General features: G+C 36.3%; 1 protein-coding gene across 7 annotated transcripts in view; it reads right to left on the bottom strand.

The window, feature by feature from the left end:
- Positions 1–15,425, bottom strand: part of TCF12 (transcription factor 12) — a 370,294-nt gene that overhangs the window by 214,427 nt on the left and 140,442 nt on the right. For 2 of the 7 annotated variants that reach the window (XM_039468699.2, XM_039468700.2), the window contains exon 5: positions 8,910–8,970. The exons of the other annotated variants lie outside the window; for them this stretch is intronic. The gene's annotated coding sequence lies outside the window, so the exon portion shown is untranslated. The remainder of the gene's footprint in view (positions 1–8,909; positions 8,971–15,425) is intronic. 7 annotated transcript variants of the gene reach the window in all.

Here is a 15,425-nt window from a genome sequence, read left to right as displayed (position 1 = left end):
AGCTTTAGTGAACTGTTTGGAATGGGGGACTCTGATGAAGCCACAAACAAAATGGGAAATAGAAAAATCTCTGCTGCTAAGTGGACATCTACTGCAGACAATCTTAACTCCTATAGAACTTTTCTCTTGCCCAAGGTAGGAATAAGGTACAGCAGTCTTCTGGGACGCTAGGAGAATTCCCATGGAGAATGCAGAGGCCTCAAAAAACCTAAAGGAAAATTTCTACAGCAGTAGAGCCAGCAGTTGAGTGCCCTTATGTTAGATAAAGTTTAGAATAATGATTTGGCAATTATAGTTAGGAATCAATATTCATTATAATTAAATGGGAAAGGCTATGTAACTCTATTCTAATAAAAGGCATCTGAATGGCCTAGCTGTAATGCATTGACAATTGCAGAAAAGGTAATTATTCACATATATCTCAAAATTTTTTGGGTCAAACACCAAAATTCAACATCAGTTGAATACTCAATCAGAGAAATAGCATCATAGGAGGCACTAGTCTTCTTTAAGGACTCTGTGATTTGTTCTGCAGCACTGAAACTTCCAAAAATAGCAATTGAATGCAAAAAGACTTGTTAAGAGACAGACCTATTAACCTCTTCCTTAATTTCTAGACCTCTGAAACTGACAATGATTATCTGGCTAAAGGACACAACTGCCACGTGAATATCCCAAAAAAGAATGGACAATGAAGGAAGTCTTAATTTCTACTACTTAACACCACAGGCAGACAGTATCCTTGTTTTCTGATATACAGTATACAGTTTCTCTTGTAGAGTGCTCAGCACCTAAAATGCTAGACCTCCCTTTCAAACACAGAAAGGTTTCACTATCAGGTTATGAGCTGTAGAGTATATTAGATATATAAAATCTAACTTTTAGAGATAATCTTTTAATGATAAATGAGCTTCTTAAAACTAAAATATAATCCTATCAATAGAGACTTCTATTTTAAATGAACAGCTTAGTGAAGTAACTCATCAGGTTTCTCCTAGATTTGAAACAATTCCTCATTTTTAACTTTTGCAATTTTTTAATTTGGAAAAGCATCTGCATTATTTTTCTGGAAAGCTGCTGTTTCAACCTCAGAAAGCATTTTTTCAAATGATCTTTAAGTCTCTTTCTTTTTTTTTTTTTTTTAAGATGGGGTTTCACTACGATGGCCAGGCTGGTCTTGAACTCCTGACCTCAGGTGATCTACCCACCTCAGCCTCCCAAAGTGCTAGGATTACAGGTGTGAGCCACCGTGCCTGTGCCCAGCCTAAGTCTCTTTAAATATCCTAAAATCACAGCTTTAGAATCTGAGTCTTCCTATTAATATGTTAATACTTTACAGGTGTATTTAAAGAGAAAGTCTGTTCAGGTTAGCCCTTACTGCTGCAAGGATCAAAGTAATTAAATTCTAACTACACTACCCTCCCACTTACATAGCACTTTTGTAACTAAAGCCCATTTTACTTGCTTCTGCATAGTTGTCAGTCTCCTTTCATTTAAAAATCAGTAGGAAAAAGCACTTCTTTCTGTATCCACGTTAGAGTACAAGGCTGAGGAACAACCAACAGGGGTTACTCACTTACCAGGGTAAGAAACATACACTGGAAGTGAATAAAATCACAGAGAGGAGGGCTTTTGAGGCTATTCATGTGTCCAGATACACTGACTCGTATCAGGTCAATTGATCTAATCAAACTATGTGAATTTACAAAATATGAAAGCAGAAAAAGAACTACTATTCCACTCCATCCCTACTCTACCAAAAAACATGGATTTGTATTCTGGAGTGAACATGAGATGTGGAACTGAATCTACTCTGCCAGCAATTCACACGGATTTTTGAATGCTTCTCAGTAGAAGCATCTCCTTCTTTAGCCATGATTCTAGAGTTAAAAATAGTATTCTTCATATAACATGGTACGAAAACACAAGTCAGCATTTTCACCTAGTACACAATCAAAGAAATAGCTATCTGATTCATTACCAGAGAAAAACTCTATTCTGATGTGTGTATGTAAACTGTGAAACAAGTTTAAGTGGCATTACTTTATTGGAATAGTTTCAGCAAACACATGTAAATAAAAGTTTTTTTAAAAGTTATTTCCTAAAAAGTAAAACTACACTTCAATTCAGACATGTAGTCCAAACTGATATTACTTTACTATATTAGCACCCAATAGAAACTCTGCAGATACTTACACAACTGAGTTAATTAAATTTGCACATAATATAAAATTTTCAGATACTTACAAACATAGAAAACCAGCATACTTTGATAACAATAGGTCACAGTATTACCTTTCTTTTTTTATACCCTTCCTAAGAGAGATTGGGAGATGAGCCATTTTAATATTAAAGCTAATTGTGACACAAACTGAATTATCTATGTGATCAAATGTGATGGTTTTCAACAGCAGCAATAACCAAAAAGGATTTTCTGTCTGCTTTGAGTTCTAATATTTTCAATTCATACTATCAATCTCTACCATAAATGCCAGGTGTGCTTTTTGATACTTCCTTTTCTCATCTTACCTTCTCTCAATTTTTACCCCCCATTTTCTTCTTCATTACTCATCTTATTTTTTAATCTATCTTTTCATATGTTAATATAGTTACTTATGAAATTAAAGAGATAAAAATATGCATATGGAAGTGTGACAATGCATATGTATACATGTGTAGTGTTGCCTATACCATAGTTAGCATTGTGCCAGATACCAGGATGCAAGGATAAACAAAAATCTTTGCCTTCAAGGAGCTAGCTCACTTGAAGGCAAAAGGAAAGAGAGACATTATCTGAAAATATTTTAATAAAGTGAATAATCTTTTCACGAGGTCTGGGCCTGAGGCATATGTACCACATTACAGCTTCCAAAGTTTGATTAGTACTACTGGACTCTCCAGTAGTCTAACAGGCAGGATGATAATAACCAGCAAAAATTTAAATGAAGTATAAGTCAGTCTGCCAAATTACAAGTTAAACTTGCTGGGTTTTGTATGAATATTTTAAAAGATGCTAATACACCAGCACATCTTCAAATGGGAACATCAAAATCAGAACAAATACTGTTAGGCAGGCAGAAGAAGTAGGATTAAGATTTGCTAAAGAATGCCCTAAAGTAAAACATATTGACAACTGGAAAATAAAGTGTCAATAAGCACACCTCTGGTGAGATATTGATCATCACCACTAAGTTTTATTGAGTACATACGATGTGCCAGCACTGGGTTAAGGACTTCCATGCATTGTGTCAGCTGATTTAATCTCTATTAACCTATATATTGAATGCTATATTTCCCCCATCTCATAGACGAGACAATAAATGTGTTATTTAAGTCTGTGATAATCTAGTTAACAACAGCTAATACAAAAATTTTAAAAAGAAGAAAATATTATTAACAAGCTTGTCAATAAATTTGAAGCAATAATATTTCTAAACTCATTCTTTTAGGCCAGCATTAGCTTGGTAACAAATTCATACAAAGAAAGTACAGACTAAAGTTAAAAAAAAAAAATACGTATCTGCTGAGCATGGTAGCTCATATCCGCAATTCCAGCACTTTGGGAGGCTGAGGAAGGCAGGTCACTTGAGGTCAGGAGTTCGAGACCAGCCTGGCCAAAGTGGTGAAACCTCGTCTCTACTAAAAACATACAAATTAGGTGGTCGTAATGGCGGGTGCCTGCAAAAATACAACTACTCAGGAGGCTGAGAGGAGATTCACTTGAACCTGAGAGGCAGATGTTACAGTGAGCAGAGATTGCGCCACTACACTCCAGCCTGACCCCAACTCAAAATAAATAAATAACTACAGATCAGTATTACCTGGATGTAAAAATTCTTAATATTTTAGCAAATTAAATCAGACAATTAAAAAATGCCAATACGTAATAACCCAGTACTAGTTATCCCAGGAATGCAACAATGCTTTAGTATTTTTTTAAAAATTAATCAATACAATTCCTATAGTAACACACTAAAAAGGAAAAATCATCTGATCCTTTCAATGGATGCAGAAAAAAACCTTTTCTAGAACTCAACATCAATTTTTATTAAATACTCTCAATGAATCAGATTTACAAAGGAGTTTTCTCAATCTAATTAAATAACATCAATAAAACCTATAGCAATCATCATGCTTAATGGCAAAAGACTGCTCATTCCTAACATCAAGAACCAAGTCCACTCTTAACCACATCTGTTCAACATCATACTTGAAATTATAGCCAATTCCAGGCCGGGCGCGGTGGCTCAAGCCTGTAATACCAGCACTTTGGGAGGCCGAGGCGGGTGGATCACGAGGTCAAGAGATCGAGACCATCCTGGTCAACATGGTGAAACCCCGTCTCTACTAAAAATACAAAAAATTAGCTGGGCATGGTGGCGCGTGCCTGTAATCCCAGCTACTCAGGAGGCTGAGGCAGGAGAACTGCCTGAACCCGGAAGGCAGAGGTTGCGGTGAGCTGAGATCGCGCCATTGCACTCCAGCCTGGGTAACAAGAGCAAAACTCCGTCTAAAAAAAAAAAGTTATAGCCAATTCCATAAGGAAAAAAATCTGTATTTAGAAAGGAAAAGTTAAATTCTCATAATTGGCGGACAACACATTGTTCAAACAGAATCCTCCAGAATGTACAAAAAAGCTACCACAACTAGTTAGTTTAGCAAGGTTTCAGGACACATGGTCAATATACAAAAACAAACAAAAGTCAACTGTGTTATATATTAGAAATGAGGCAAAAATTGCAATTAAAAATACTTAAGAGCATCAAAAATTATAAAATATTTAGTTATTAAACAGAAGTTGTTCACTAAAAACTATCTAAAAAGTGTGTGTGTGTGTGTGTGTGTGTGTGTGTGTGTATGTGTATGTAAAGACTTAAATATAGAGATTTATCGTATACATGAATCAAAAGTCTTCAAAATGTTAAGTTCCCCCTCTAACTGATCTACAGACTCAATGCAAACCCACACAGCTTCGTAGAAACTGACATACTGGTTTTAAAATTTTCAATGTATATGCAAAGAACACAGAATAGTTCAAACAATTTTGAAACAGAGTAACAAGGTGGAGACTTATATTACCTGATACTACGATTTATTTTAAAGGTACAGAAATCAAGACAATTACGGTATTGGTGTCCAGATAAAATCAATAGAACAGAATATAGAGTCCAGATACTGATCCTCATATATATGGGTCAAGAGAGTTTTAACAGAGATAACAAATTAACTCAATGGGAGGAAAGAAAAATCTTTTCAACAATTGGTGGTGGCAAACTGGATAGCCTTATTGAAAAAAATTAACAATTGACTCTGATTTCTCATCTTGAACAGAAACAAACTCACAATGGATCACAGATCTAAGTTAAGACTTAAAGGTTTACAATGCCTAACTTACTATTTCTTGAGACTGCTACTAGCAAACTAAATTCCTTAAGTGCTATGGAGGGAATTCTATAATGGAAAAAAAAATGTGGCAAGATGTGTATTCTATTCCTTTCTTAAAGATTTATAATTTACTATAACCTATTAAAAACCGAGAAATTTAATAACAAAAAAGTTTATTTAAATTCAATAACACATAAATGTTTTGGACCACAAAGCTCTGTATTTGTACACTGTTTGTTAATATCCTATTAAGCAGAGTTTGGGAAACTACGATCTTACTCAAAATTTTTGTTTTACACATTAAAAATCTGATGCCCAGACGAATGCAGTGGTTCATGCCTATAATCTCAGCACTTTGGGAGGCCAAGGCAGGAGGATCACTTGAGCTCCCGAGTTTGTTAAGAGCCTGGGCAACGAAAGTGAGACCTTGTCTCTACAAAAAATAGCCAGACATGCTGACACAGGCCTACAGTTGCGGCTACTTGGGAGACTGAGGTGGAGGATCACTGGAGCCCAGGTGGCCAAGGCTGCAGGAGGCCATGATTGTATCACTGTACTCCACCATGGGCAACAGAGCAAGACACTGTCTCAAAGGAAAAAAAAAAAAGATACCTCATGTCATGTCCAGAAAAATGACCCATTTGACCAAGTTCTTAGTCTAATGAAAGAAGTCTCAGGCTTAAATTCTCTGTTCCTGTTATTACAAAACAGATTATGATTTTCACGTGGTATACAAGATGCCCTGGAGGTTTCATAAGCAAATATTCCTTCTATTTCTGGACTTTTACACTCCCCTAGGCCATCCTTATCATAGCTTTTATCATTTTACAGTATAATAATCTGTTTTTCCCATAAGAATGAGGACTCCTTTTGTTTATAAAATATTAACTGTTTTGTTTTGTCCAACTAATTTCAGTCACAAGAAAACAGTAGTATCTCAGTAAAAGCTACATGGAGGAAAGGAGTTGGAAAAAGAAAACATTTCCATGTTAACAATACACAGATGTATATACAGAAGCCCAAGAGACTACAAAACTCAAAGTAGGGAAGAAAGATATTAAGGAGACGTGATCTAAGGAAGTAAGGCAAAAATCAGTGGAAAACCAAGAGTAATACGTACACAGCAAAAACTCAGGAAAGTCAGCTCAATGAGATGCAACAGTATTACCAAAATGGAAACGATTATTTAGTTCAGGACAGCTGGCACTTAATTGCTTAATCACAAAATAACTTCCAGTCCTAAACACCAGAATATGCTCTGCTCCATGCACAAAGCAACAAACTGATTATGATATAAAATGACATTTAAATAATTACTTCATTTTATAAGAAGGTTTAAGTATCAGTTCAGTATGTTGAAGGGAAATATTTCAAGCTTCTTCTCAGAATAAGTCTTTGAGTATATGACAACAAAAATACATGACACAAAAAACTAACAATTATTGATAACACCAATCCTTTGACCTACATAAGCTAATTTAAGTCTCTTAAATGCACTGTGAGATACATATTCTTTTAAACAGATTTGAGGAATTGAATCCTCTTCCTTTCCTAGAATGTATTAATCTACAATCTGTTATAGGAATGTAGATTTGTATAAATTTACATTCATAAGAATGTGAGTTGCCCCATTTCTTTTTCCTAGTACGTTAATGTTTAAATCCCAAGATCTGTAATACAGTGAACTTTCAAGTGTAGTGGTACACCTCTGTAATCCCAACTACTCAGGAGACTAAGGTGGGAGAGGCACTTGAGCCTGGGCAGTCAAGGCTGCAGTAAGCCATTATTGTGCCACTGCATTTCCAGCCTGGGCAACAGAGCAAGATCCTGTCAAATAACGAACAGAAAAACGTCTTGCTGGGCATTTAAAAATCCTAACAGTCCATCAGTCTTTCAGGATATACTCTGGGAATTCAAAACAGCTGCCTCTTCAAGGACCATCCAAGATTTGAAAAATTTCTAACATAGTTTTTTTTTTTTTTTTTAAATCAAAATGGGCATGAAACTCCTCATGAGAATGTAAAAAGAAGAACAATGTGCAGATTTCTATATGAGCTAAATACTGTATAAAACTTCCTCTATTAATTCTTGCCTACTTCCTATGAGAAAAATCTCTTTGCAGATGAGAAATCCGAGGCTCAGAAACTAACTCTCCTGTCCAACGTAAAATAGAGTGGTGAAAACTAGCAGCAAACCTGTCTGATTCATTCTATGGCTCATTTTTTTAAATGTGTAAAATGTAAATAACGTTTTTATAAGAAGTAAGATGGTAGTATTACTATCTTAAACCTTCTAGAGCAGGCGTCCCCAAACTTTTTACACAGGGGGCCAGTTCACTGTCCCTCAGACCGCTGGAGGGCCGCCACATACTGGGCTCCTCTCACTGATCACCAATGAAAGAGGTGCCCCTTCCTGAAGTTCGGCGGGGGGCCGGATAAATGGCCTCAGGGTGCCACATGTGGCCCGCGGGCCGTAGTTTGGGGATGCCTGTTCTAGAGACTCTGTCCTTAAAGTCCTGTACAAGTAGAAACAACTGTTTTGGGGATCTCTTTTATAATCTGGCATACGCAACATAGTAGAAAGGAACAGTAATTTAGAGTCAGTCTGGGTAAAGTCCTAAGTATTTAATATCTGGTAAGTTATCTACCTTTGTGAGCTTCAATTCCCTCACCTCTAAAATGGAGACGATTTTTAAAATGGCTTCTTGGTGAGCTGGTGTGAAGATCAACGCAGGTAGCATGTAAAAGTCTGTAAGCTAAATTGTGACTAACACTGGTTATGATTTCATTCCTATTAATTTAAAAACCCAAGTGGGTCCAAAAAAGTGTTCAGTCAGAATTTACCCTACTTTTTATTTCCACAAATACGCAATCTCCAAACTTACGGGAAAAAAATATTAAACAGGTTGTCAAGAAAGTAAGATCTCAACAACTACAAAAAGGGACATAAAGAGTCAAAGATTAATATGCTTTGATTTTTACTTGTGAACTTTAAAATCTCAACAATTAGATGATTAAAAAAAAGAACTATAAAGATTACATCAGTCCTGATCAAGATGTTATTTCATGGGCCTACTAATTACAGCAAAGTGAGAAATTGACATGAAGGTTCTTTCTAAAAAGATGTACAGCAAAGCATCTCAGTAAGTGTTGTTCCCAGGAAGAAAGGCTAGTCTGGAAAAAATAGAAGCTTTAATTGGTTTAAAATGGAAACATGGGCAATGTGATCAGTATGTGCTTGCTTTCACTTATCTGCTGGCAAGAGATTTAAAGGCACTTACATCATCACAACCCAATTTTTTCTTATCCAAAAACATTTAGGTTATAATTTACAGGCAGGTGCTTTTTCAAACAGAACTATGAGTAAAAACATTTTACTCTTATGGCTTTATTTAAACCTAATTTTAAAACACATCCCTTTTCTTACTCATCGCTTTCTTCACATTCAGAACATTCAGAAGGAGCAGTTACATAACAAAACAGAGATTAATGGGAACATAGATGCAATATATAGAAAACACTTACTTTAATTCTCTGTCCCTCTGTCTTGCTTTGCTATTTAACTGCTTCATCGCGTGTATTGTACCTGAGATCAAGAGGCATAAAATACTATTTCAAAATTTGTGTGTCCTTTCTAATTACTGTATTTGAACTCCTAGTAGCTATAAAATTTATACCTTTTTCCCCTTCAAAAATAAAAACAATAGCAAATACAGTTTTGACAAAATATCTACACTGCAGAAGAAAAAGTAACACTAACCTTTATTACCTACCCATCAATGACAAATGCGACAACTCAATAAAAGCTATTTTACATTTCTTTATTCACACAACTCGATTTTCCCATGTATTAATATAAGGAAAACTATTTATCAAAATCAAACAATCTGGTTTAATTACCATAGCTAACTTGACAAGGCCTAAATAAAACACATGAAGTTTAATTCAGGAGTTATCATTTTGTGGGTGAAGTGAGTCTATATGATTTTGTATTTTTCCCAGTCACCTAGTTATATCAGTTTTCTGTTTCGCCCTTTGTGAAATTTCTTACATAACTTTGCAACCTGGCTCCTTATCCTAATCCAAGTTTTATTTCATTATGAATGGGTCTACGTACCACCTTTCCAGATCATCCTATTTTCTGTCACTCTTTCACCTTGGATTCATTCTTCCTATCACAGTAAGTTAATATTTATAAAACTTTTTGTGTATAAAATCTATTTTTAATTGGCTCCTAAAGAATAGGTAACGTTTTTCCTACAGAAATGTTACCTGCCTTATCGCATACTGTTTAGGCTTTATCTCATACTATTGAGCTACAAAGTAAGCTGATTTACTATCTACTGAATTCTGTGATGAGACCATTGTACTGTTTCCATCAATCCACAATTCAAGACTTTCTTCCAGCCCTATTCAAACGCTATCTGTCCTGTAACAGTCTATTAAGTCTTTCTTGACCATCCAAAGTAATCACTCTCTCCTCTTGAATCCCATGATAACCAATAAAATTATTTTGGTAATTAGTTATTTGCTGCCTAATTATAGCTTCTCCACTGCTGTCTTAAAAAGAATTAGAAAAGGTTTTTTTGTTTGTTTATTTTGTTTTAATGGGATTTCACTCTGCCACCCAGGCTAGATTGTAGTGTGCAATCTCAGATCACTGCAAACTCTGTCTCCCAGGCTCGAGATTCTCCTGCCTCAGCCTCCCAAGTAACTGGGACTACCATACCTGGCTAAAAAAAAAATTTTTTTTTTGTAGCGGTTTTGCCATGTTGCACAGGCTGGTGCTAAACTCCTGGACTGAAGTGATCCGTCTGCCTCAGCTTTCCAAAGTGCTGGGATTACAGGTGTGAATCAGTAACTTTTTTTTTTTCTCACTAGTCTCAACCTGTGGGTTCAAGCAATCCTCCCACTTCAGCCTCCTGACTAGCTGGGACCACAGGGGCACACCACCAAGCCTGGCTAATTTTTTTCCTGTTTTTCTAGAGAGGCGGCCTCACTTTGTTGCCCACGCTGGTCTCCAACTCCTGGGCTCATGCAATCCTCCCATTTTGGCCTCCCAACGTGTTGGGATTACAAGTGTGACCCACCATACCCAGCGTAAAAAGTAACTCTTTAGGCAAATATGACTGATAGGTCTAAGCATATTTCCTGAACTCTAAGATATACGTTTATTCATTTTTAACATTTAAGAAACTGAATGCATTTACAAATCTCAGCATCTTAAAACTGGAGGACCATGGTAAGTCCCATCTACTTAAAAGCAGGTAAACTATACTGTTCTTATGCCACTGGGCTCTGCTGGAAGAAGAAAACTACAGGTTGCCTCTGCCCACAGACAGACTCTTAAGGCATCTGCTGTCAAATGTAAATGAACTACCCATCAGTTCTTTCTAAACCTCCAGCCAGTAAGACCCTGCTGAGGTCAGAATGATCTCTGTGTTTTTTGTATAGACAGCACGTAAGAGAAACCAAGGTTCTATTAGCCTATTTCTAACTCACGACCTCCAAACTACAGAGAGGTTCTTAGACAAGTTCTTCCACATTAACAAACAAATAATGAATAGCTGTTAGGAATGGAGAGAGCACTAAATAAAATTAAAGTTCCCTTTAGCTATATCTGGCAAGAATGGTCCAGGATTTGCCAGAGAAATGCCATTAATCTCCTCCAGATAATATTATAGGCTGACTTTAGTTTCCATAGAATCTGAAAGCTGTATGTTTACTTTCATAGAATTTTTATTTATTTTTGTTTCCCTTATCCCAAGTCCCCGATCTAGGGCTTTGTCTATGAACTTTTGAAGACCGGAGAAATACTTAAATCCTTATGCCCACATATTTTCATTTTCAACCTAGCTTGGTCTATAAGGCTGCTGTCCGTGTGTATTTTTCACAACTGGTCTGTGAAATGACCACTGCTGGTGCTTTTTAAATAAACTGAATCCTCATTTCCCTTTATTGCTATAGGTATCAAAAGTCATAGGACGTACTAAAACAAAAAGCCTCAGAACATACCTATTATTATCCCTTAATTTAAAAAAACTCTGAAATCATCTTGTGCTGAGTCATATGCAGGAGCTAAATCAAGTATTTTAAAGCTAAATCATCACCACACAACTGGTTTTCCCCTTTGCATTAACAAGTATAACCCCAAAACTTTAGTGAGGTAATTATTAGTATACACCCCCTTCTAATCAAAAAGAAAAAAAGAAGGTAGATTAAGGTAAAGAAGAAGTAACTTGGCAGGGCGTGGTGGCTGGCACCTGTAATCCCAGCACTTTGGGAGGCTAAGGTGGTCGGATCACCTGAGGTTGGGAGTTTGAGACCATCATGACCAACATGGAGAAACCCTGTCTCTACTAAAAATAGAAAAAATTAGCAGGCATGGTGGAGCATCCTGTAGCCCCAGCTACTCAGGAGGCTGAGGCAGGAGAATCACGTGAACCTAGGAGGCAGAGGTTGTGGTGAGCAGAGATGGCACCATTGCCTGCGAGCCTGGGCAACAAGAGCAAAACTCTGTCAAAAAAGGAAGGGAGGGAACGATGGAGGGAGGGAAGGATGGATCTTGCCCAGAGCCACAAAGTGAGAAGGTAGAAGTGGCAGAAATAGAACCCAAGACAGCTTTATTTTAATGTTCAAACTCTTAAATTCTATGTTATTCTACCTCACAATATACTATACTTGTTAGGTAAACTGTTGTATCATATCATGTCCATGCCCTCTTTTATCAGCTGCAGATCCTCTTCTCTTTTCACCTTTCTCCTCTCTCTTCTCCCATTCCTTCAGTATAGGTCAGAAAATGTAAAGTTCTTCTTTGAGTGGGGAAATACTAAAGTAAAGGGTTTAAAAAGCACTAACATAAGATTCAGAATATCTTAGCTCTGTCATACCAGAGGCTGTCATTTGCTAGTCATATAGCCTACTCAAATTTCTACATACAGCACAAATCTACACCTGGCCAAATCCCCAACACTGTGTTTCAGTTTCCTCATGTATGAAATAAAGAGAAAGAACATAAATAACCAATGCATCTTTCAGTTTTGAAAATTTTATGATACTGTAAAACAGAGGAAAGAAAGAGCAAAAAGATAAGTGACTATTTCATTCTGCAAGCCATAGTACAGAGAGAAGAGAAAACCATGGTGGAAATTTAACAATTTATTTTTTTAAAAAGCCCCCAAACTCTACTCAATATAATGTTGCTTATTTTTACAAAATAACTACTATAATAGATTATATATAGGCTGAAAAATGCTCAAAATTAAAATGCTAATTCTTGATCACCGATGGTGCCTATGAATGTAATTCCTATCAGCAGTTTCCTACTAATAAAGTCTAGTCTGTATTTTAAATTAATGAATGACCAACTCTGTATCTTAGAAAAGAGTTATCAATATACACTTCTCTCTCCTGAGAGCCCTGCCACAGTTCTTAAACCTCAGTGGTACTTAAATATTTCACTCTAGAGATTGGCTTAGGTTAGCTAACACAGTTAAAAAGGCAGAGAAATCAAGATGACATGGCCTCTTGAAATTTCCACAAACTCAAATAACTACACAATCTTCTAGAAACAGAATTTGTACATCAAGAAATATAACCATGAAAATGTACTTGAAATTATTATAAATAATGATAATAGCAGCTTTCATTTATATAAACGAAATACTTTATACCTATTACATTTCATCTTCACCAAACCCCTGTAACATGTATATAAAATCATAATTTTAGCGATCAGAAAACTAAGATACATAGAAGTGAAATAACTTTTCCACAGTACCAGTTTCCAAATCACTTTAATAGCATTAATACCACCACCACCTACTTCAAGTTTCATCTTTTTTTTTTTTTTTTTTGAGACTGAGTTTCGCCCTTGTTACCCAGGCTGGAGTGCAATGGCGTGATCTCGGCTCACCGCAACCTCCGCCTCCTGGGCTCAGGCAATTCTCCTGCCTCAGCCTCCTGAGTAGCTGGGATTACAGGCACGTGCCACCATGCCCAGCTAATTTTTTGCACTTTTAGTAGAGATGGGGTTTCACCATGTTGACCAGGATGGTCTCGATCTCTCGACCTTGTGATCCACCCGCCTCGGCCTCCCAAAGTGCTGGGATTACAGGCTTGAGCCACCGCGCCCGGCTCAAGTTTCATCTTAAATCAACTTTCTTTCCTTCCTCAACCTCCCAGCCTAATTAATCTAGTAAATCTATTGACTGTTCCCCAATTTGATTATATCCAGCAAACACATATAGAGCACCCATTATGTATAAGGTGTTGTACTAGAGAGATTGAAAACTTTTATATCCAAGTTTGGCAGGAAGATACTATTGCTTTCTCCCTCTCAAGAAAGAAATGAACAGTTAAAAGTAGAAATTGCTTTTATTTAAGTCCTTCATATATTTAAAAGAAATAAAAGTAGATTAAGCATGACTGAGTCAGTAAATAATTCTTATTTATTACATTTAGAATACAGTATATTTAGAAACGCATCCGTGCATTTAAATTTGTGTAACTGTCAAATATAGATCTAGTAGATGAATTCTGAGATACATAGGTTTAAAGCCAACACTTATATAGCACTCACCACATATCAGACATTGATCTATGAAATTTTTACATATTTCCTCATTTAATCCTCAGCAACCTCATGAAAGTTATCATTATCCCCATTTCACAAATGAGTAAACTGAAATACACTAAATTTTAATAACTTGTCCAGAATCACACAGGTATTAAGTGGCAGAGGTATGATTCATACCCAAGCAGTATGATTTCACAGTCTGTGCTCTTAAGCACAGCCTTCTGAAGAGAAAAAAAAAATCTGCAACTAGAATAAGTCATTAACACTTTAGTGAACAAGAACCACCACAATATTCTCTGGCCTTTACGTCTGGTAGAACCAACATTTCTATGTAATAAAGAATAAAAAACAAGGGAGGGAGGGTACAAACTCATTAATTAGATCTCTTGCCCATGTCTAAACTACCTGAGATTTTAATTGCTCCTTTCAGTCTCTGGTGCGTCATCTTGATCACCACATTCACAAATTTCTAAAACTGGAAGAGCTATCTGCAACATGATTCTATCTATATGTTCATGTGTGTGTGTGTGTGTTCTCTCTGCACAGGTGGGCAGCAGATGAAGAGTGCAGAAACCAGGACTCTAACAAAAGTAGCGGTGTCTGCAGCTTACAACACACAAATGTTTGTTTCCTCTGGGTGTCTCAAAGATGCTGAGACACATATAGGAAATGCAAAATCCACATTTCCTAAGAAAGCTGACCATGCCTACCATTTCTTCTATAACCACTCTTAGGTACAATGTCTATTTTTATGTCTACCTAGCAAAACCTTTTCACTGAATGGTCTGCTGTAGGGGTTTCTGATAACCAGAAACTTAAATCACCTCTACACTGTGAGGCTACCTTTCTGATGGATTTGGTAAAAGCAGGGGCAGACACACAGACTGGGGCTGTGCTAGAGTGACTTTCCCTAATTCTGAAAGAATGGGTATAAGCCTAACAAAGATGAAAAGTTTGTGACCACTTAACTTCATGACTCAGGTGGAGCTCATTTATGCATCAAGACTACAGTAGAATGGTATCTTACAATTTAAGTCAGGACTCTATAAGGCAAATAGTATAAATAGGAAAAAATTTCCTTGAAAAACTATTAAATAAAAAGTAAGTTCAATCAACATGATTTTGTGTCACTACTTTCATACAGTAACATATAGTTATATAATATTAATAGGGTTCATCTGCCAAATATGGTTTCATATTATTAAGAACTTACTGTCTCTCCCTTACAGTTTTGCACGAGAATAGGAGGGGCAGATGGAATGGCAGCTCAGATAGTTCAATGCATGTAAGTTTAAAGCATGTATTTTGTATCTCCAATAAATTAATCATTCTGCAGTTTCTAATACCCATCCCCTTTTTTTTTTTACCTACTAAGCATTTTGAAATTCTATAAAAAGCAAAATAAAAAATATCTATTTAATGATGTTACTGAAAATCAAATTATTTTTAAATAATGCAATTTG

This window comes from Saimiri boliviensis, chromosome 2, assembly GCF_048565385.1.
Source record: "Saimiri boliviensis isolate mSaiBol1 chromosome 2, mSaiBol1.pri, whole genome shotgun sequence".
NCBI lineage: Eukaryota > Metazoa > Chordata > Mammalia > Primates > Cebidae > Saimiri > Saimiri boliviensis.
This window is presented reverse-complemented; position numbering and strand designations above follow the sequence as displayed.